The sequence below is a fragment of the Dermacentor albipictus genome, chromosome 7 (genome assembly GCF_038994185.2).
Source record: "Dermacentor albipictus isolate Rhodes 1998 colony chromosome 7, USDA_Dalb.pri_finalv2, whole genome shotgun sequence".
Lineage (NCBI taxonomy): Eukaryota > Metazoa > Arthropoda > Arachnida > Ixodida > Ixodidae > Dermacentor > Dermacentor albipictus.
The window spans coordinates 134,074,546-134,096,668 of record NC_091827.1 but is presented as its reverse complement, the minus strand read 5'-3'; the positions used below and the strand labels follow the sequence as shown (position 1 = coordinate 134,096,668).

The following is a 22,123-nucleotide window of genomic DNA, read 5'->3' as shown; positions in this document are numbered from 1 at the left end:
TGCCGACCATCGCTTTTCTTTCTGTGTCAAACTGCGGGCATAGCCAAATGAAATGTTCAATGTCGTCAATGTCACCACAGGAAACAGAGAGTGGGTAAGCGCGAAGCCCAGTCTTGAATACCCAGCGGGGGTGTACGTGGAGTCGGTCCTGATGCGGTATAAAAGCGTTGCTTGTTCGCGTGTAAATCCATGAGTCACGCAGGATTCGTGTGGATTCTTGTGCATCTGTCTAAAGTGAAGGCGGATTGCACCCTTAGGGTTTTGAAAAGCTTTTGGAGCTTTCGCTTTTGGGACACATGTCAGCGCTTGGCGTGCAAGGGCGTCAGCTTCCTCGTTTCCATCAATTCCTACGTGTGATGGAATCCACTGAAACCTTATGTTAAATCCTTTGCTCGTTAGGTCGTCAATCAGTGCCAGAGACTGCCTTGCAAATTTCTCTAGAGGTAGGCCCCGATGTAATCTCTGTAATGCTGACTTGGAATCCGTCAGGACCACGACATCACGTGCAGAAAAGGCCCGTAGTTTCCGCAAAGCCGCGGTGATTGCGGCGCTTTCTACTGTTGTAGAGGAAACTACGCTATCCAGTCGGCCAGACCATGACACATCAAGGGATGGTATGCAGAATGCCGCTGCACAGCTATCTGTTTGTGCGCACACCGAATCGTCTGTGTATACTTGTAGGTGGCTTTGAAACACAGTGCTCAAGTGGTCCAGCACAATAAACCTGGCTTCAGCAGTTGAAATGGTGCGTATCGTCGGTAGGTGGGGTACATTGAGGCTGCAGGTAACATCCGGAAAAGACCATAGCGGGTCAAGGCGACTTTGTTTAGGCCATTCCAATCCTAAAAATCGGAAGGTGTTCAGCGTCACATGAAAATGTGAACGCGTTCGTGCTCTCAGCCGCCGGAGAAGCGCCATGCCTGCGCGTGACTCGCTCAGCCTTAATAGCTGCGTCAGCAACGCCTGAGATGCCAAGAGGCGGAGTGGAAGAGACTCTGCCTCATTAGTGACTTTCTTGTTTGAAGCAGCCGTTGGAACTCCCATCGCCAAGCGAAGTCCCTTTCTGTGCACTGCCTCCAAGCACTCGAATTGACTCGATGACGGTGATATCAGAGGGAGCTGATAGAGAATGCATCAGTGCAAAGAATCAACGCACTTCGTCGATAGGCAGGTGTACGTTGGGGAAACAATCCTATATCCATGCTGAACGCTGCACTGATAAGAAAAGAAGAGGCCTGAAGTTGTGCCGTATTGCCACAGAGTGGGTCACAATCTAAAGAATGTCGCCACTAGATACCAAATTCTGGTAGTGTTTTCCGCTCCTCAGAAACTGTCAATGTTGTGAAGCGGTATTTCTAAACCAAGTACAAAACCTGATTGGGAAAAGAACCACGTGAAGTTTGTAGATTGCAGCGTCGGTGTGGTTTATAAGATTCCCTTGTCATGTGGCAAAGTGTATGTAGGGCAGTCAGGCCGCTGTGTTAACGAGCGCCTTGGAGAACATGAGCGATGCATACCAACAGGCACAGCTTCCCATTTTGCTCAGCATTGTAAAAAATGCACGTGCAAACCCATGTTTCGTGATACCACGATTTTGAAGAGCCGTGACACCATCTCCCGAGAGTTATCGGAAGCATTTTTCATTCAGTCATTGGGCTCACCGTGCATTAGTGTGCCTTCTTTAACCTTGTACAGCGCGGAATTTGTTTTTTTTTTATTCTGTCGCATGAGTGCGCTCTTGGGATTGGATGTTGGTGGCTCCTCCGCATGGTGCTCACTGCGCATGTTCCTCTGGTTTGAGCGGTCTATAAAGGAGTGACGCAATAAAATGATGTCAGTTAAGAGTAGCGCCTTGTCCTGGTCGTCTTTCTTGTGTCTGTCGTTTTGCGCTAAACAAAGTACTCATGGATTCGCACCAACTAGCCCGCCAACGCATTGTACCGCATTGATAATTTCTTGTTTTCAAACAGGACGACGCCGCACTCGTTCACAGAATCAGCGCCCTGCGAGTGGTTGCTCGGACGAAAATTGCGAACCAGGCTGTCCATGCTAAAACCGTGCAGGATAAAAGTGTGGAAAAACATAAGTGAAAGAAATAAGCTCACGGCAGATGCAAGAAGGGGTAACAGCCATGACTTTACGCAAAGCGAAGAGGTATACGTTCGTAGCGTTCGCAACGAAAGGGTGAATTCGTGAGCAGGCAAAATTGTAAAGAAGGTGTCAAAAGTGCCGTTCCTGGTATGCGTAGGTGGGGTTCTTAGGTATTGCCATGCCAATCACTTAAGATGCAAAGTGGAATCGCCAACGGCTCGCTGGTTCGACATAACGCTGTCGGACAACGCAGATACCCAAAGCGAGGCACTCTCCGAAATTTTACCGAGGGAGGGGGCATTAGAAGCAGTCACGTCCACTCAGCAGGCCGCGCCATTAGCAGAGGGCCAATCAAACGAACAAACTGCTCCAAAGCAGCCAGTCGGACCAGTGCCCTTGCGGTGATCCACAAGGATCCGGTGAGTGCTCGAAAGGTATGGCTACCAGTAGCCAAATAAAGGAAAGAAAGGTGTTGTATTTTGTAAACAGCAGGGGGCCACGCTTGTGGGCACTCCAGTGCCACCATTACAGTATAAATAGCCTACCCAAACAGGGGGGTGTGTCTTCAGATATTTTGGGATGTACAGGCCAGTCGTTCTCAATAAACCTCTTGCGCAACTGTCGTCTCTTTAATACCGACCACTGTGCTCCGACATGGCTCAATTAAATGTCACACAAAAATGGCCGATTCCTCCAATGGAACCTCACACTCCAAGAGTACACCTTCTCCGTTTGATATAAAAAGGGAACATTGCATTGCAATACGGAGGGTTTGAGCAGGCTAATTTAAATTCTGCGTTTAGGGATCGCGCCTAAAATTTGGGCTTGTTATTGTTAAGCCAAGAAGATCCCCTCTCATTTAATGGGACTCCCTCCATGATTGCTCAATTTGTCAGCACGAAATTCCTTCAACAATTGGCGTAGTGAAATGCAGCATTTGTTGTTTCTGCACTTATGCTTGCTTTGAAGCATAGCGGGTCTAATGAGATTCCAGATGCGTCATCTCGGTGCAGAGCCATGTTGTGGGGTTCGCTTTGCAGTTGCCTGTCCTCGTTGGATGTTTTGGGGCAGTGTCATCATTTCCCAGCTCATTTGCATGGACGAGAAATAAAATTCAATTTATTTCGATTAGAAAAACTTGCCCCCGTTTGAAGTACTGGCGCGGAGATCTGTGTCGTGAAACTTGCGAGATTTCTGATAGTGGAGCGGCCGGTGAGAACTCCATGCTGTTTCGGGATCAATCAGTTCTCCATAGCTAAAGACAATATGTTGTCAAGAGCAAGCTCAATAAACCTTAGACGTGGAACAGAGAACACAATTGAGCAATAATTCGAGACATTCTCAACGAGCAGTAAACAGCGCTAAACAGGACGAAGAGGGACACAGACCACAGCGTTGACTATTGTTATGATCGGCCCGCAGGGGTACCGACCTGCAAAATTTTCCCAGCCCGCCGCAGCTGCGGGGTAGTGATGTTCGGAGAAGTGACCTTGGAACCCTCCCCAGCCCGCTGCGATGACTCGCTTTGTAAAGACGACAATGCACGGCGTCAACAGCCGTACAGCGCCGGAATATCTAGCCCCGGTCGGCGGAGCAAGTATTGTTAGTGGATTCTCCGTCGCCTTCACGGTTGGCTTGGAGCAAGATAACTCCTGGAACATGATGTTTCGCGGTGCGGTCTCATGGCCCCAGAAGTCGTCACAGTAAATGGACAGACGTGGCGGCCACTGACTGTGGGGTCAATCCTGGAATCTAGAGGCGCCTGCTCGGGGCAAGACATCTGTCTGCGAGAACCTGCTTACTTCGGTGCGTTCAGTCAAACCTGAGCGGAAGTGAGTGTGTAAACCCTACGCCTCAAAGGCGACCCACCTTTGAGGCGGAGGTGACTTTGGACGCTCAAATTGGTCGAAGGTTGAGCGGCCGTTTTTCCTCACCTAGGAATCTAATGAGGACAAAGTTTTTTTAAGGAGCCGTTGCGCGGCTGCTGGATGTGCATGCTCTTTCAGTCATGCTAGATTGATGAACTGTTACATTCTCCACCCTTCCTGTGGATGCCGTGAATAAATCCTATATCCCCCATTCTCAATGAGAACAAGTCTCTCCCTTCAATAATGTCCTCCTTGTGGATGAGTTGGACGATGTTATTGTATAATATATCTAGGTGGTTCCTGAAGTAACAGTATTATCCAAAATAGTGCGAAAGAGGTAAATGTCTTCAAGGGCAGCAGTTTCTTCTGAAACGGTTTCAGTCGTATGCTGCAATGTTGAAATGAATGACTGAAAACAAGACTTTGTTCGGCAGAAAATGGTTGTAACTTTATATTGGTGATCAACGCAGGCTGAGATACATGAAGGGTCGGATGCCAAGATGGATGGCAAGTAGGGATTGTGATAGTACATTTTAATACATAAAGAAAGACGAGAACGTTGACGGAATTGGCCGAGCTGAGGCAAGCGAATATTTTTGCATAGATGTTACGCTGGATGCTCTGCTGTAATTTCTTGTAATAAACCGTGCAGCGTCGTTCTGAACGAGTTCAAGGTATTTAATTAGAACATCAGTACCCCCATGCCATACGGATGCAGAATATTCTAATTTTCACCTTACTAAAGTGTTGAACAAGAGTGTCACTAGTGTAATTGGGGCGGATGAAAAGTCACGACGAAGGTAGCCAAGCATGCGGTTGGCGTTGTTAATTGTTTTGTGCGCGTGTTTATTGACAGGGCACGCAAGGAGTGAGAGGTTGAACTCGGTGCGGTAGTCAAAACTCTGCGAGCAGTCAGAAGCGGCCCCGTACATGAAGCGCTGGTGATGCGCCTGACAGACCGGCACTTCTTCATTGCATTTCATACGCTGGAAATGCGCCGGGCTAACCGCTGCTTCCCCTTAGTTAAATTTATCCCCCGGAGAAATAGGTGCCATCCTGGCGATCTAAGCATAAAGAGCAGCTAGAGGGATCGTAGAAGGGCTTGAGCCGAACTACGTGAACAGTTTCCCGACCGTAACGGCGCTGATCAGAAGACGGCGACAAAGGCTCGATGACATAGTTTACGGGGGAAGTTTGTGCAATAACACGGCAAGGTCCATGATATCGTAGGAGCAGCTTAGAAGAAAGGCCGGAAGCTAAATGTGGGACCCACCGCCAAACCAATCAACCGAAATGGGACCTTGGGGGGTCAGGCTTACCACGACGAAGCTTCTGATGTGTCTGATCTGCGGTGGTAACACAGCGGGCGAGTTGTCTTCATTCTTCAGCATGCTGCGCAACTTGAGAGAAAGGAACACATTCTGGTGAATCAGGCTGGTAGGGTAGAATGGTATCGATAGTGCAGCAAGGTTCGCCGCCGTACAGTGAGAAAAGCGGAGAAAAGCCATTGGTGGCTTGAGTGGCAGTATTATATGCGAACATGACAAACGGAAGCACAGCGTCCCAGTTGGAATGGTAGGACGCGACGTACATGGCGAGCATGTCTCCAAGAGTGCGGCCAAAAAGTTCCGTCAACCTGTTCGTTTGCGGATGGTATGCGCTAGTGGGTGATGTGACACTCCTTCAGAAGCAAAGCCACTACTTCGGATAGAAAAGCGCGGCCTCGATCACTAGGAAGTTCCCGTGGGCCACCGTGACGAAGACCAAGATGCCGCAGTATGAATGATTCAACGCCTTGGGAAGTGGCAGATTGAAGTGCAGTGGTTTGTGCAGAGCGTGTGAGATGATCCACTGCAACAATAATCCAGCATTTGCCAGCCCCGGTATAAGTGAACCGTATAAGTGGATTCCGACGCGATCCAAAGGACAGGACAGACAAGGAAGTGGCTGCAAAGGTGCGGCAGTGGATAGGGACCGACTGTCGGCGCTGGCAGTCGAGGCAGCAGCGGACGTACTTGCGAACGAACTTGCAAAAGCCAGGCGAGTAATACCGGGGCGTAAGACGGGTGTAGGTCTCTAACACGCCACTACGTGCACATTGGGGATCATTGTTAAACGATGTGCATAATTTAGCCCGAAGGTGACGCGGTATTACGAGGAGCCATTGCCGACCCTCGATGAGATAGTTGCGATGGTAGAGGAGTTGGTCACGAGCAACAAAGTGTTGCGATTGCCGCCGTAGCGTCCTAGATGTTATAACAGTGGCAGGGTCAGCGAGAAACTCCAAAAGCGAAGAAATCCACGGGCCTTTGCTATGCTCATAGCGCATGTCATCGATGAGAAGTGCTGACAGGACAAAGTTAAGTGGGCAAAGACTGTGCGCGTCAGGTGAAATGGGCTATCGGGAGAGAGCATCGGCATCGGTATGCTTGCGTCCAGAGCGGTACACGACCCGGATGTCGTACTCTTGCAAACGGAGCGCCCGGAATGCGGGGCGGCCAGAGGGTTCATTCAATGAGGAGAACCAGCACAGCGCATGGTGGTCCGTTACTACATCAAATTGGCAGCCGTATAACTAAAGATCAAATATTCGTAAGGGCTGAGAGTATGGCTAAACATTCCTTTCCTTTCCTTTACTTTTTCAGCATTCAACTTTCGATGTACAAATGCTAGGACAGGAGCAAAAAGCCGCTATTTTAAGCGGCTTGACAAAGGCCCCTACCCCTACAGTATTTGGCAGCAGACAGTTTGGGAACACTTTTCACGCAACAATACACGGGTACATAAAATATATCTTCAGAAACATGTCTAAGGGAATGATAACATGCGTTTTTGAAAACACACTATAACCAACATTTTTTTTAACCAGCAATACATGCCTTCTCTTAACAGAAAAATACAGATTTATGTAACGTGGTGAAACAATACATTTTTCCAATTACATAACAATATATAAAAGCACTTTCACATACAAGACAAATACAAAAACAATTCTATACTTAAGTTACAACCAACAAAAGGAAATGCAAATACAACATACTCTAATCACTTGCAGTCGCACGGCTATTGAAATATTCCTTCAAAATTCTACGTGAAACAGTCCTAAGATCTATGTTTTATTTTTCAAGACTGTTCAGTAACACCGATATGCGGTACGGTAGTCTATCCTTACCATGATTAGTTCGTGAAAAAGGCACGGCCCAAGTTTCTCGCTCCCGAATGTCGTAGTTGAGTTGATGAGGTTTGCTTAGATTGCAAAGACCAGTAAATCCCGAGTGGCCTCGTTTTACGCTTTCTTTATATTCATAGCAAGATTAAGCTGATAGTTGTAATGAAATGGAAGAACATGAAGCTTAGAAAAGTATGTACTTGTATGACTGCCGTAAGAAATACAAGCAACGTGGCGCAATGCTTTTTTTTGTACAACAGATAATGTCTGAATATTTTTTGTGACGTTGTCCCCCATACAAGAATACAATAATTTGCATGAGAAATAAATATGGTGTTATACAGCAATAGCCGTAGTTTTAACGGAAGAACATCTCGAAGCCTACAAAGCGCACCGCACGCTTTTGCCATACTTGTTGCCACGCGTTCTACGTGTTTGTCCCAACTTAAATGCTGATCAAAAATCACTCCCAGTGTTTTCACGTCCGCGGTGACGTCAATTTGTTCTGATCAATAGAATATGTTTAGATTACGATTTACATTTTTTGGGGCGGGTGCAAAAAGAACAGCTTTGGATTTTTTAGAGTTAATTTGTAAAGAATTTGCCTTGCTCCACCAATATAGTTTATCAAGGACGGTGTTTGCTAGTTGTGATAAGTTATCAGCATTGCATGATTGGAAGAAAAGACGTGTCATCTGCGTGTATTATGTAGTGTGGTAGGTTACTGATGTTTGTTAAATCATTTATACATATGTTAAACAGTATAGGTCCTAATATGCTCCCTTGGGGAACACCAGCTTCTAAATTCAAGGGGTCTGAGTATTCTTCTGAGATGTAAACGCATTGTTTCCTATGGGTTAAGTATGACTTTAGAATGTCCAGGGGTAATCCACGGAATCCGTAATATTCGAGTTTTTTTAGTAGAGTAATATGATTGATCCTGTCAAAGGCTTTGGAAAAATCGATAAATACGCCTAATGTAAATTTTTTTCCTTCATAGCCGTTCAAGATTAAATCCTTATGTGTTAACAGAGCTAGTTCATTCGATCGGCCCTTACGAAACGCAAATTAATGCGGAGATAATAACTAATATTTTTCACAAAACGACATAACCCTTTTACAGATAACCTTCTCTAAGCCTTTTGATATGACAGGGAGCACAGACACCGGCCGATAACTTGACATGTCATTTCTGTCCCCTGATTTGAACAGAGCAGTAACCTTTGCCTGTTGCATTTTTCTAGGGAAAACACCAGTAGACAAGCAAACATTGAATACGTGGGTGAAAACGGGCACTAACAAGACTATTGCAAATTTAATTGGTTTAATCTGGAGACCATCGATGTCACGTGCCTTACTGTTCTTTAAGGATATAAAAACAGAGTAAACCTCGTCCGGTGTCGTAGGCTCAAAAAACGCTGTATTTACACTAGGCGCACCCAAGTAATTGAGAGTATCTGTATTGTAAGCGCTAATAACTAAATTTGTAAAGTGTTCATTGAGACGATTTGCTAATTCTTTACCCTTTAGCTACTTCCCATTCTCTTTAATCTCGAGCTCTTCATAACGACTTCTGTCGCGATTTAGGAGCTTATTAAGCGCACGCCAAACTAGGTCGCCTTTGGTATCAGCATTACTACATAGCTTTTCCAGATACTCTTTTTTTTTGTATCTCGAAGAAACTTAGTTACGTAGTTTCTGTATTTCTTAAATGCAAAAAGATCATCATGGCTTCTAGACTGCACAAAGTGAGAGTACAATTGGTTTTTTTTACGAATTAGCTTTAAACACTCACTTGTTAACCAAGGTTTCCGTATCTTCCTAGATGTTTTTACCTTTTTTAATTTAAAACAACTAGTGTATGCATTTTTAATGATATGCATGAGCGTATCATAGGCCGTATCAGCATCGTTACACTCGAATACTGGTGCCCAGGTTGCACTTCAAAGTTGGTTTCGAAAGTCAGTCATTGTTCTTGGATTTATTTCCTGCATGACGAAAGATTTACATTGATTTCGGCTCGCTTTAAGTGTGCTATTTCGTTTAAAAAACATGTATATCGGCAAGTGTTCACCTAGATCGGTGGCAATGATACTGGCATTGATATCTAGCATTGGGCTGTTTATAATAAATAAGTCAATTAAGGGATTCAGACAGGCACGTGACTCGAGTGGGTGTTTTTATCACGTTCGCACAACCAAAAGAATCAAGGAGTAAGATCAGATTGCGGGAAACTGTATTTGATTGCAGTAAGTTTATGTTAAAGTCACCGCCTATGTTTATGCACAGTCTATTCTGGTAAGCATAACACAGTAATTCCTCTAAAAAGACAAGAAATCTTTCACTATTACCATCAGGTAGGTGGTCGATACAAAACAGCGAAGATATAGGATCCACATTGTACCGTAAGCGCTTCGTAGTCTGGTGTGGTTTTTGAGAGATCTGCAATCAAGTCGCATGAAAGCCTTTCTGATACCATCTGCATCACACCTCCGCCTCGGCGGTTTGGTCTATTCAGAAAGAAACTTTGGTAACCGGGCAAGGAAATGACATCACCTTCCGAGTTGTACCACGTCTCACTTATCATTATTATGTCAAACCTGAACGTGAATTCGTTAAGAAATGCTTCTATCTGATCGTGTTTATTACGGGCAGACTGAACATTCAAATACAAAAAGGTAAGAGAGTCGGCGTAACCAGGACGAACAAGGTTGCGTGGCACGATCATAGCAAAATAAGGTACAAAAAGTGTTCGTTGCCAATCGCCACTAGCATTCCTTTTCTGTAACAGAGTAGTTTAGCTCCGACTTCGTCAGCGTGAGTCTAGCATAAGCAACGACGTATTCCTCAAGACCACGTTTCCGTTGGGCAAGAACCGCCCCAAGGCCGACTCCACTAGCATCTGTATGGACCTCAGTTGGGGCAGCGGGAGCAAAATGTCGTAAAATAGGAGGAGAGGAGAGTAGATGGCGAAGGATCGTGAACGCGTCATCGCATGCTTTCGACCAGGACAATAGGGCGTTGTCTCCAGCCAGCAGTTGATTCAAAGGGGCGATGATCACAGCGAAGTTCTCCACAAAGCGGTTAAAATATGAGCAGAGGCCGACGAAACTGCGTAGTGTCTTCAGGTTGGTGGGTTTGGGGAACTCTGCAACTGCACGGAGTTTTACAGAATCCAGAAGCACGCCTTCTTTGGACACAACGTGGCCTAAGATGGTCAGCTTACGGGCAGCAAAGAAGCATTTGTTTATGTTAAGCTGCAGGTCAGCCTTAGTAAGGCAGCTTAATACCTTTCTTAGTCATGGGAGGTGAGTCGGGAAATAAGGTTAGAAGACAACGACATCATCTAGGTAGCACAAACACGTGCGGCACTTGAGACCGCGCAAGATGTTTCCATTATACGCTCGAAAGTAGCGGGCGCATTACATAGGCCTGAATGGCATGACCTTAAATTCGTTTAATTCATCTGCTGTGGCGAAGGCAGTTTTCGAGCGGTCAGTCTCTGCCATGGGCACTTGCCAATATCCAGACCGCAAATTCGAACAGGAAAAGAACTCGGCACCTTTCAAACAGTCAAGAGCATCGTCTATGCGCGGTTGGGGATATACGCCTTTCCGCGTAATTTTGTGAAGGCGTCTGCAATCTACGCATCTTTCTTTTTTGTATGTGATATCCCATACGACAGGGAGAGGCCGACTTCGATAACCGAAGGCATTTGCTATGGATCCCGGCAAACACTGTATTGAGCACCCCCAACGAAGTGGCTCACCGCGTTGCTTGAGGCCTTACTCGCCGAGCATCATCGGAGGAAGAGCGCCTGCGGGGTACTGCAAACATCTGGGCGTGGGAGGATCGTATGACCACGTTCCACGACATCACGACACACTACTAGTTACAAAGACACGTATACCCATTCCCTCACTTTAGGTTAGACACGCTGCAAGCAGTACACTTCAGACAATTAAAAACAGATTCTTTCAGAAACCCCAGAAACCACGCCACGTATCCATACATGTACATTACAAACAAATGCACATCGTGTGGCGAGGCTGCCACACTTAGTCACATGTTATGGGAATATCAGCACTTAAAGGCAAGCTGAAGAGTCTGTCGAATTCAATAAGACGCTCATATACGGATGCGGGAGCCTTATAAACCGTGTAGGTAAAATTTGGGGTTTGTTTTTCAATTAGGAGCGACGTAATCGTCGGTTGAAATATCGCTGTAGCTCCACCCCCCACCGAATGCCGCGCGGTGCTGCTGACGCTGACGATGCGAGCGGAGATCGGAAACTGTGGTGTTGTGACGTAAACTCTAGTGTTTCGTTCCTTCACAGCGTCCGCGACTGTGCCTGACCCCCCTTGTTTCTGCGTGCGTGCCATCGTAATCTGCTTCGATCGACCCTGCATTCCTTTGCTGGTGCGTCTGCGTGTATGTAGAGTGGTAGTCAACGTGCGTGGTAGTCAACGTGAGTGGTAATCAACGTGAGTGGTAGTCAAAGTGGTAGTCAATAGATGAAGGTCACTACACGTACTGCATGAACCGGGAAGCTTTTCACGCTTTTAAACCGTCTTTGTAGATTGCCGACAGCTTTGGACAGCGCACAAATGCCGACGATCGCATCCCCGCTTACGTACCACGAGAAGGCATGCGGGAACACAACACTACAGTTGTTTGATCGGAAACGAGCTCACTAGATCGGCGAAAGATGAGCGAGATCACTAGATCGCTTTGCAAAAAACATACTCACCAAAGAACATTTCCTACACGAGGAGATCCCAAGACTTTGCTTTCGTTCGCGTCGAAAGCACTGCTCGCACCAGCATCGTTTGCTTCTTCGAGAGGCCGGCTCTTCGCAATCGGCTCGTACATGTAGAGAGTAACGCCGAACTCTTCAGAAAAACGCAGCCTCTCTCAATTTTCCATTACCGTCTCAGAAAAACAGCACCAAACTACCTGGCACCGCGCTTCATGTGTAGCGGCAGCGGTAGGTTACTAGAGTTGACGTCACGAGGCGCCCGACCAATCACAGGCGGAAACGAGACGCGCGAGCTGGGCGTGTCCGCTCCTGCACTTTACGTCGAAATAAAATATATTTGCGCTTTCTTTCGATCAATTTCGATACGATATTTGAATTCGGAGGGTTGAAAACCATTATGTACAGATGTTCACTCATTTTTTCTGGAAAACCTTTCAGCTTCCCTTTAACAAACAAGTCGGGCAGTGCCGCCCCCTCCATCTCTTCCCCCGCCAGCCTCCGGTCACGGTGGAAGACCGTACTACTCAGCTCAAATCTGACAGCACAACTCTGGGCCGTCCAGCGAGCCGAGGAAGCCACTTCAAAACAATGTCTCGGAACCGCGTCCACGGCGGGTGCCCAGACCTACTAAAAAGACGCCAGACTCAAAACCTACACGGTGCCAGGAATGGGGATCGCACAACGGTTCAAGACAGGACACAGGACGTCATCTACAGCAGCTGAGTTGACCGGAATTCGAGAAGCAGTTCGCTGCATACTGCAACAGAGTCTCGAGAAGTGGACAGTGTTCTGTGATTCAAAACCAGCACTGCAACTAATCAGCAAATATATGAATGACACAACCGCATATAGTCCTCTCGTTTATGACATCATGTCTCTGCTTGCTGAGGCGTCTCATTCCGGGCACACCATCGTGCTGCAGTGGATTCCTGGCCATTGTGGAATAGCTGGAAATGAACAGGCTGACGCGGAAGCAAAAAAGGCGCACACTGACGGAACCATTGTAAAAATTCATTTTTCCCGGTATGACATTAACACCTTGCTCCATACCACCATTCAAACTTCTACAGCACGACATTGGGACAACCCCGAACATCGACAAGAGCGCCTATATAAACTTGACGCTGGATTACAATTCCGGCTTCCACTTCGGCTGCGGAGAAGCCAGGAAACACTCATTCATCGATTACGGCTGGGTGTGGCATACACCCACCGATACCTTCACAAGATTGGACAAGCACGGGACCCTGAATGTAGCGTCTGTCACACGCTCGAGACAATAGCTCACGTACTTTGCGTGTGCCCTCAATATGCGACCGAACGAAGAAAACTCAAATCTACTGTTGACAGCTTGGACTCCCGCCCCTTTTCAGAAGAAAAGCTCTTGGGCGCGTGGAGGAGTGTTGACTGTGCCCAACGTGCCATAAAAGCACTTTTTAACTTTTTAAGTGAGACTGGTTTAGACGATCGCCTCTAGACGCTGTGCGAAAGCTGTGTGTGACGTGTAGTCAGTGCGAAATGTGTTTGCGCAAAAACTTTTTGTGGCAAGATTACTTTTTGCAAGGACAAGATTACTCATAGTGTAGTGCGTCTCCAGTGCGCATCCGCATATTGGACAACGTGTATATAGTATCTCATTGTACCATATCATAATCATCCGCCACCTACCTTTCCCTGTATTTCCCACTTCCCCATTCCCCAGTGAGGAGTAGCAGGCTAGAGACACGCTCTCCAGGCCGACCTCTCCTCCTTTCTCTTCATTAAAATCGACTCCTCCTCCTCCTCCTCCTCAAATCTTACTGATTTGAAAATGAAGTTCACGCTCTTTTTTCGATGATGATTGGCGACGCCCACGGGCTATGGGACGGGTGAATCACGCCACGCCAAAGCATATCGCTCACTTGTTCGTCGGTGACACGGCGTGCAGAACTCAGACACGGTAAGGACGCTGCCGGAGTGGGGCGTGCAAACCGGTGTCGATGCTGGGCGATACTGTGGTGATGCGGCCGATTTAATGTTGATGGCAGTCGAAGGCGGCGGTAAGTTCGCGTAGCAAGCTAAGTTACGCGCGTTGTGCGATTGTTAGATCACCGGAGACTGACGGATGGAAGCACTCCAACGAGTGTCGATTGGCACTGTCGAGGGCGGCGAGGGACGTCGAATCGCGTCATCGGGATCATCGAAGCGCTATTGAATAATTCAGTTTGCACGTAACCGAGGCACTCTCTGCAATGCAAAGTAATCGGCAGAAAAGACACATTGCACAAACACATGACACCACGGCCAGCACTCACGGCGATGACGGCAAAGGGCAACGGAAGGGAACGGCGACGGACGACGAAGTCGCATGGCGTGAATAGCACCGTTGCGTCACGTACTGAGGCGTTAGATACGGAGACGCCAGCAGCTGACTAACGAGGGATATCAGTAACTTCGGCCACAAGCATTTTTGTAGACGTCTCAGGATCTTGGTCCATGGCTGCATCGGCAAGAAAAGATAACTCCACCTCGGCGCGGGCACAGTCAATGATGGCATTGTTTGACGAAACGAAATTCCAGCCCAGGATAACACCGTGAGAGTAGGATGGCAGGACAACGAATTCAATGACATGAAGCGACTCCTCGATGACAACACGTGCAGTGCAGGCTCCCAATGGTTCGACAAGCTGTGTGCTCGCAGTACTCAAATACAATCCGGAAAGTCCTGCGCGTAACACAGAAACTGCTGCGCCCGTATCGACCAGTGCGAATGTTCGAATCCCTTCGACTTATACCTCAATGACGTTGCAGGGGTTATTTTGAGCCCTTTGGCTAATCGAAGGGGACGCAGTTCTCGCCGCCGGAACTGCGACACTTAGTTTCCCTGAGGTAGAGGGCTTAACCGGCGTCTCATCGGTGAGATAGAGCGGTGGCGTGGGGATGAGGAACGAAGTGCACAGTTGAGAACAGGGATTTCATCTGGCAGCACAGGAGATTGTAGCTGTCGAGGGGCGTAAGTGCTTATGGGTTGGCACTTGTCAAAAATATGCCGCATATGGCGTCGACAAAAGCGGACGTGTCCCGGAATACCACAATGGTAACAAACTGGGTGGTTGTCCGCGGTCTGCCAAGGATTTGGCTGACATTGTAGCTGTGGTGCAGGCGCCTGCGTAGTCATCTCGTGTCTCCTTCCTTCGTCCATTGTTTTATTTGGCGCCTTCGTTCTAATCAGGTGAGAAGGGAATCGGGGACAGTCGCGCAACAGCTTGAAGAGGTGGACGCGAAGTGAATGGTGGCCTTGCAGCGATCTCAGCGTACGTCAGTGGGGCTGCGACGGCAGGCGGTTGAATAACAGCTCGGTGACTTGCTCTTTGATGACGCTCTGTAACCCTGGTGTCAATGCAGAGTATGGTTGCACGTTCGTAAAGGGCACCAGGGAAAACTGCCGAGCAACTTCTCGTACGAGAAGTGTTAGACCTGATGCACTAATGTCCAACATCTAGTGTTAGACCTGAGACAGCGGCGAATTCTCAAGACGGATGTCGCGTGACTACTCGCTGCATTAGAAGTTCGTCGTAACTCTGACACAGCGCGATGAGGAGAGACACGGTGGTCGGGCTTAGGGCGACCAACATTTGAAAGGCGTCGTCCTAAATTCCCCTTGAGGATATGCGTAATCTTGTCGGCTTCTGGCATCCTTGCGTCGACTCTGTTGTACAGATTAATGACGTCTTCGATGTAGCTGGTGAAATTCTCACGTGATTGCTGGGCGCGTCCACACAGGGGTTGTTCGTACGGGAATTTGCGAACAGCTGGACGACCAAAGACTTTCGCGACGTTGATCTTGAACGCCGACCATGTCGGTATGTCGGATTCGTGGCTCATCATCATCATCATCATCATCATCATCATCATCATCAGCCTTGTTACGCCCACTACAGGACAAAGGCCTCTCCCATGCTTCTCCAACAACCCCGGTCATGTACTAATTGTGGCCATGCCGTGCCTGCAAACTTCTTAATCTCATCCGCCCACCTAACTTTCTGCCGCCCCCTGCTACGCTTCCCTTCCCGTGTGATCCAGTCCGTAACCCTTAATGACCATCGGTTATCTTCCCTCCTTATTACATGTCCTGCCCATGCCCATTTCTTTTTCTTAATTTCAACTCTTTCGCGGATTCGTGGCTACGATACCACAAATGTGCAACGTTGCTAAAGTAGAAAATTACGTTGTTGAGCTTTCCCGTGTTGTCCCAGTGGTTGTGCGCGCTGACTCTATCATGCGAGGCGAGCCAGTCCTCGACGTCCTGATCACCGGTACCCACAAAAATAGCAGGATGCCGCTGACGCTGCACGCCAGGACAGCTGACAGTTGGTGCCGTGACTGCAGCTTGTTCAGCTGGATCGCCAGGCATGGTTCGAGAAGGCTGGGCAGGATCGTCTGGCATGGGCCGAAATGATTGAAGGGTTTGGCTTCAAAGTTCCAGCGTTCATGGAGTCGCACCCCGCACTCTCCACCAAATACCAAGGTATTTATTGGTAGGATAGGCAAGGATGGAGAGGTTGAACTCGCTGTGGTATTCAAAACCCTGCGAGTAGTCACAACCGGCCCTGACCGGCACTTCTTCGTTACATTTCATGCGCTGGAGATGGGCCGGGCTAACCGGTGCTTCTTCGTTACAATTTGTTCAATGCGAAGACGTCATGTGAACATATAGGTATCGTTATGATGTTACGGTTTCGAGCGGTACGTTTTTTCGATGATAGAGGGCAGGAGAAGATGCCACATGGGAGTCAGGCACAGCTTTGCATTTAGTAGGGTTTAGTTCCATGTGCCATGCAGACACTTCGTCAATATCACTTTGTAGCATGTTAGTGTTGTTAGGGCCTGTAATTTCAGGAAAAATAAAGCAGTCGTTGGGAAACGGGTAAATATTGAACGAAACACAAGTAGGAAGATCAATAATATAAGTCGAAAAGAGGAGGGGACCTAATACTGAGCTTTGCGGCTCACCAGAATGAACAGGGCTGGAAAAGAATTCTTGGGCATTACATTCTACGCATTGCGAGTGGCTCAAAAGAAATTGTTCTATCCAAGAAAAAAAATTTTACAACCTATGTTAAGTTGACTAAGTTTAAAGAAAAGTAATTTATGGGAGACTTTCATCGAATGCTTTCGAGAAATCGAAGAAAAGGTAATCTGCGCATGACCCCCGGTCTAGAATGAGACTAACTTTTTGGGTAAAACAGTGTAACTGAGCATCGCACGAGAAAGTCTTCCTAAAACCGTGTTGATAAGGTGAAAAAAAAAGAATTTGATTCAATAAATGTTACTAAGCGTGAGTACAAGTTGTGTTGGTGAATTTGACTTGGTATGCTAGCTCGTTAGTGATATGGGTCGATAATTGTTGAGCGAGCCTTTTTTACCAGATTAATGGATGGGGACCACCTTCCCGACCTTCCAATCAGCAATGATCATGCGGGTGTCCAGTGAGTGCTGAAAAACATTAGCCAGAATAGCAGTGCAGTACAAAAAAGTGCTCTTTAGGAACTTAGCAGTAATGAGGTCAGAGCCGGGACTTGACACTTTCAACGATTCAATTATTTTGGCACCAACATGTGGATCAATTTTAATGGGATTCATTGACAGGTGTTCATTGTTGGCCTCGAAAGGAGGCAAATTACTAGAAGAGGTTAAACAAATTTTACTGAAAACATTGTTAAGTCATCATCATCATCATCATCATCATCCTGGCTACGCCTACTGCAGGGCAAAGGTTTCTCCCATACTTCTCCAACTACCCCGGTCATGTACTAATTGTGGCCATGTTGTCCCTGCAAATTTCCTAGTCTCATGCACCCACCAAACTTAGTGCCGCCCCCTGCTACGCTTCCCTTCCCTTGGGATCCAGTCCGTAACCCTTAATGACCATCGGTTATCTTCCCTCCTGGTGGTGGTGGTGGTGGTGATAAACTTTATTGAAAGGGGGTAGGGTAAAGAGGGACGTGGCTGAGCGTTAGGGCTCAAGTAAGGCCCTGGGCCTGCTTGGCCTTTTCCGGCCAGTCCACCAGTTCCAATTGTCGGTCGACGTCCCCGGAACTGAGCCAGGCTGTCCAGTCAGTCTCGCTGCTGACGGGGGGATGAGAGAACGGGAGCGAGGTGCATTCCCACATTATGTGTGTGAGTGTTCCTGTTTCTGAACAGAGCCTACATTTGTCGCTTTCCCTGCCCCCTGTGATTTTGTTAATGTATTTTGGGTGTGGGTATGTATTTGTCTGAAGTCGCCGAAACGCGACCGCTTGCGTTTTGTCGAGTTGCTTGGCCGGTGGTGGGAGCGCGCGACGCCTCAAGCGATACCGATGGGCTATTTCATAACAAGTCTCGCAGGGTTCCTCGTGTGTCTCCTCCTCATTCACGCCGTCCGCATCCGCGGACGAGGCTCGGCGCGCGAGATCTCGAGCCAAACTGTGAGCCGACGCGTTGCCGGGCACAGCCGCGTGAGCGGGGGTCCACACGAGGGTTTTCAAGCCGCTTAGGGGGCGTCGTGTGAGGACGTGGTACGCCTGTTTGCAAATTCTACCACGGACGAAATTGCCGATGGCCTGCTTGCTGTCGCTGATGACGGTATTTGCGTCCGCATGCATGGCCATGGCAATCGCGGTTTCCTCCGCTTCCACCACTCGGCCAGCCGTGATTGTTGTATGTTCTAGCAGTCCTCCGTTGTGATCAGCTACCACCGCAGTCATGAGGTCGCCGCGAGGGTGTCTGGCTGCGTCTGTGTAGACCACTCCATCTTGCGAGCCATAGCGTCGCCAAATGACTTCACTACGGGCCTGCCGACGGCCCTGATGGAACTCAGGGTCCATGTTGCGGGATAGAGGTGGGGCATAAATATGCCCCCTCACCTTTCGCGGAATCGTAACGTACTCTGTAATTTCGGGGATAGCCTCGAGACTGAGCTTCCGGAGGACTGTGCGGCCAGCCGAGGTTAGCGAGAGACGACGGACTTGGGCTGTGTGGTGAGCGTCCAAGAGCTCCTCGATCGTGTTATGCATGCCTAAGGCCTCTAGCCTTGCGGTGGCCGCGTGGTCCGGAAGGCCCAAGGCTGCCTTTGTGTTCGTCGGATCATGGTGTTTAATTTGGCTAAATCTGTGACTGCGAGTTTGACATATGGTGTCGAGTACATGGTTCTGCTGGTTATGTATGCCTGCACAAGTCGAAGCATATCGCCCTCGCCCATGCCGTGGTGCCGATTAGCCACCCGGCGAATGAGCTGTAGTGTGTAGTTGGTCGCCCTCTGGAGCTTCCCTCCTCATTACATGTCCTGCCCATGCCCATTCCTTTTTTGCTGATTTCAACTAAGATGTCATTAACTCGCGCTTGTTCCCTCACCCAATCTGCTCTTTTCTTATCCCTTAACGTTACACCTATCATTCTTCTTACCATAGCTCGTTGCGTCGTCCTCAATTTGAGTAGAACCCTTTTCGTAAGCCTCCAGGTTTCTTCCCCGTAGGTGAGTACTGGTACGACACAGCTATTATATACTTTTCTTTTGAGGGATAATGGCAACCTGCTGTTCATGATCAGAGAAAGCCTGTCAAACGCACCCAAGCCCATTCTTATTCTACTGATTATTTCCGCCTCAGGATCGGGATCCGCCGTCACTACCTGCCCTAAGTAGACGTATTCCCATACGACTTCCAGTGCCTCACTGCCTATTGTAAATTAGTGCTCTCTTCCGAGATTGTTGAACATTACCTTAGTGTTCTGCAGATTAATTTTTAGACCAACTCTTCTGCTTTGCCTCTCTAGGTCAGTGAGCATGCATTGCAATTGGTCCCCTGAGTTACTAAGCAAGGCAATATCATCAGCGAATCGCGAGTTACTGAGGTATTCTCCATTAACTTTTATCCCCAATTCTTCCCAATCCAGGTCTCTGAATACCTCCTGTAAACACGCTGTGAATAGCATCGGAGAGATCATATCTCCCTGCCTGGCGCCTTTCTTTATTGGGATTTTGTTGCTTTGTTTATGGAGGACTGCGGTGGCTGTGGAGCCGCTATAGATATCTTTCAGTATTTTCACATACGGCTCCTCTACACCCTGATTCCGCAATGCCTCCATGACTGCTGAGGTTTCGACTAAATCAAACGCTTTCTCGTAATCAATGAAAGGTATATATAAGGGTTGGCTATATTCCGCACATTTCTTTATCACCTGATTGATAGCGTGAATATGGTCTATTGTTGAGTAGCCTCTACGGAATCCTGCCTCGTCCAGATGGGCGATCGACATTCGCTATAGGACAGCCGGTGGGATCGACTAGCTGAATGGAGACACATTTGTGAGTATTAATAACACTCCAAACTTTTTAAGATCATAATTAAGCCTCGATGGCAATGTGTATTGAAGGTAATTATTTTTTGGTTGTTCTAATCTGTCGATGTGAGCATTGTTCACGAACTAATAGGAATCCCAACGCTGTTCGGAGGGTAAGCGCTTAGCTGCCGTAAGGAAATGCTTCTTACGATTAGATAACCGTTTAAGGCGGACGTTGTACCATAGCGCTTTTGAGTTAAAACGAAAAATGCACAAGGGAATGTATTTTGTCGTCATCTCGTGCGCACTATAGTTGAAACCGTGCCAGCTATTTTCAAGTTTTTTCATTAAAATTATCTAGGAAAGGGCCAAGAAAGCGGGAAAGTTCGATGTTAATAATTTCAAAGTTTGCGTTCCGGTAGTCTTGTATTTGTTTAGTTTCGATGATTGTTTTTGCGACAGGGATGCTAACTTCAAATGAGAGGAGTGAGTGAGCGCTAAGTCCTGGTAAGGAAGATACTTCAGAGACGACTTCGGGGTTGGTAGTCAGCAATAGATCGAGGGTGCTTGCGCTTCCACGTGGGATTCTTGTTGGCTCACGAATTAGTTCGGATAACGAAAATAAAGAGCACAGGTCTAAAAATTCGGTACATTGAGCAGAAGGCAAGAATAATGCCGAAGGTATGGCAGTCCACGAAATTCAGGGGAAATTAAAATCACGCAATAAAAAGAGCGAGACATTCGGGTGTCGCGTGGTAACAAAACTGAGGGCAATATGCAATTCGGAAACCAAACAAGAGGCGCACGAGGGAGGGCGGTAGCAGACAGCAAAGGTAAATGCGCGATACCCAATTTATGCACGTGCCCAGACAGTTTAGAGCTGACACTGAATATGACTAACACGTGATGGTATAGATTTCTTGATAGCAAGCAGCACACCACCGCCTTACGATAAGTCCAGTTGCAAGGACAACTATTGAAAGTAGATTGATTGGCAAAAAATTCGCTATTATGAACATTTGAATGTTACCATGTTTTGGTTAAAGATATTATGTCGGCATCAGACGCATCAATAGCAGAGTTAAGAAGAGGTTCACGCTTGTTAATGACACTTCGCATATTGGCAAGTAGTATGGAAACACTTGGCACTGGCGTTATAAGACCACATCGCCTCTTGGCTACCTATGCGGTAGTGTCGCAATTTATCGCCCCCCTGAACATACTGAATTTCTGTTGCTTTTGTGCGTTGAGATGGTGGTAGAGAGCAGATATATATATATATATATATATATATATATATATATATATATATATATATATATATATATATGTATATATATATATATATATATATATATATATATATATATATATATATATATATATATATATGTATGTATATATATATATATATATATATATATATATATATATATATATATATATATATAGTCATATAATGAGAAGCCAACAAACACTGACACCAAGTACTGACACCAAGTATTGTTGTACTTGGTGTCAGTGTTTGTTGGCTTCTCATTATATGACTAATAATTATCGGGTCCCTCGGTGAACCCCCTTTCTTCTCGTTTATTACATAACTAGGGTCTCGAATCCGGCAACATTGATGCCTTCAGGTAGCATATGTGGGTTTATTGACCAGTTGCCTTCACCCGCAAAGATCACGTTCTCGTGACGCCTGCGGCAAAAAAGACGTTCCACGTCCGCCGCCTAGATCTGTGAGTGGGGGCGCTGGCTAACACTCCCAGGGTTCTACTAGTACACATAAATACCCAAGCAAGTGGATGGGGAAACGTCGCCGCGGTAGCTCAATTGGTAGAGCATCGCACGCGACATGCGAAGGTTGTGGGTTCGGTTCCCACCTGCGGCAAGTTGTTTTTTCATCCACTTTAATTTCCATTAATTTATCATTACTTT

At 47.2% G+C, this 22,123-nt stretch overlaps 1 protein-coding gene and 1 long non-coding RNA gene across 8 annotated transcripts in view; one reads left to right on the top strand and one right to left on the bottom strand.

Moving 5' to 3' along the window:
• LOC135911538 (chymotrypsinogen B-like) overlaps positions 1-22,123 on the bottom strand; it is a 799,265-nt gene that overhangs the window by 362,794 nt on the left and 414,348 nt on the right. The window lies entirely within an intron of this gene.
• The window catches only part of LOC135911540 (uncharacterized), a 302,235-nt gene that overhangs the window by 69,474 nt on the left and 210,638 nt on the right, over positions 1-22,123 (top strand). The window lies entirely within an intron of this gene.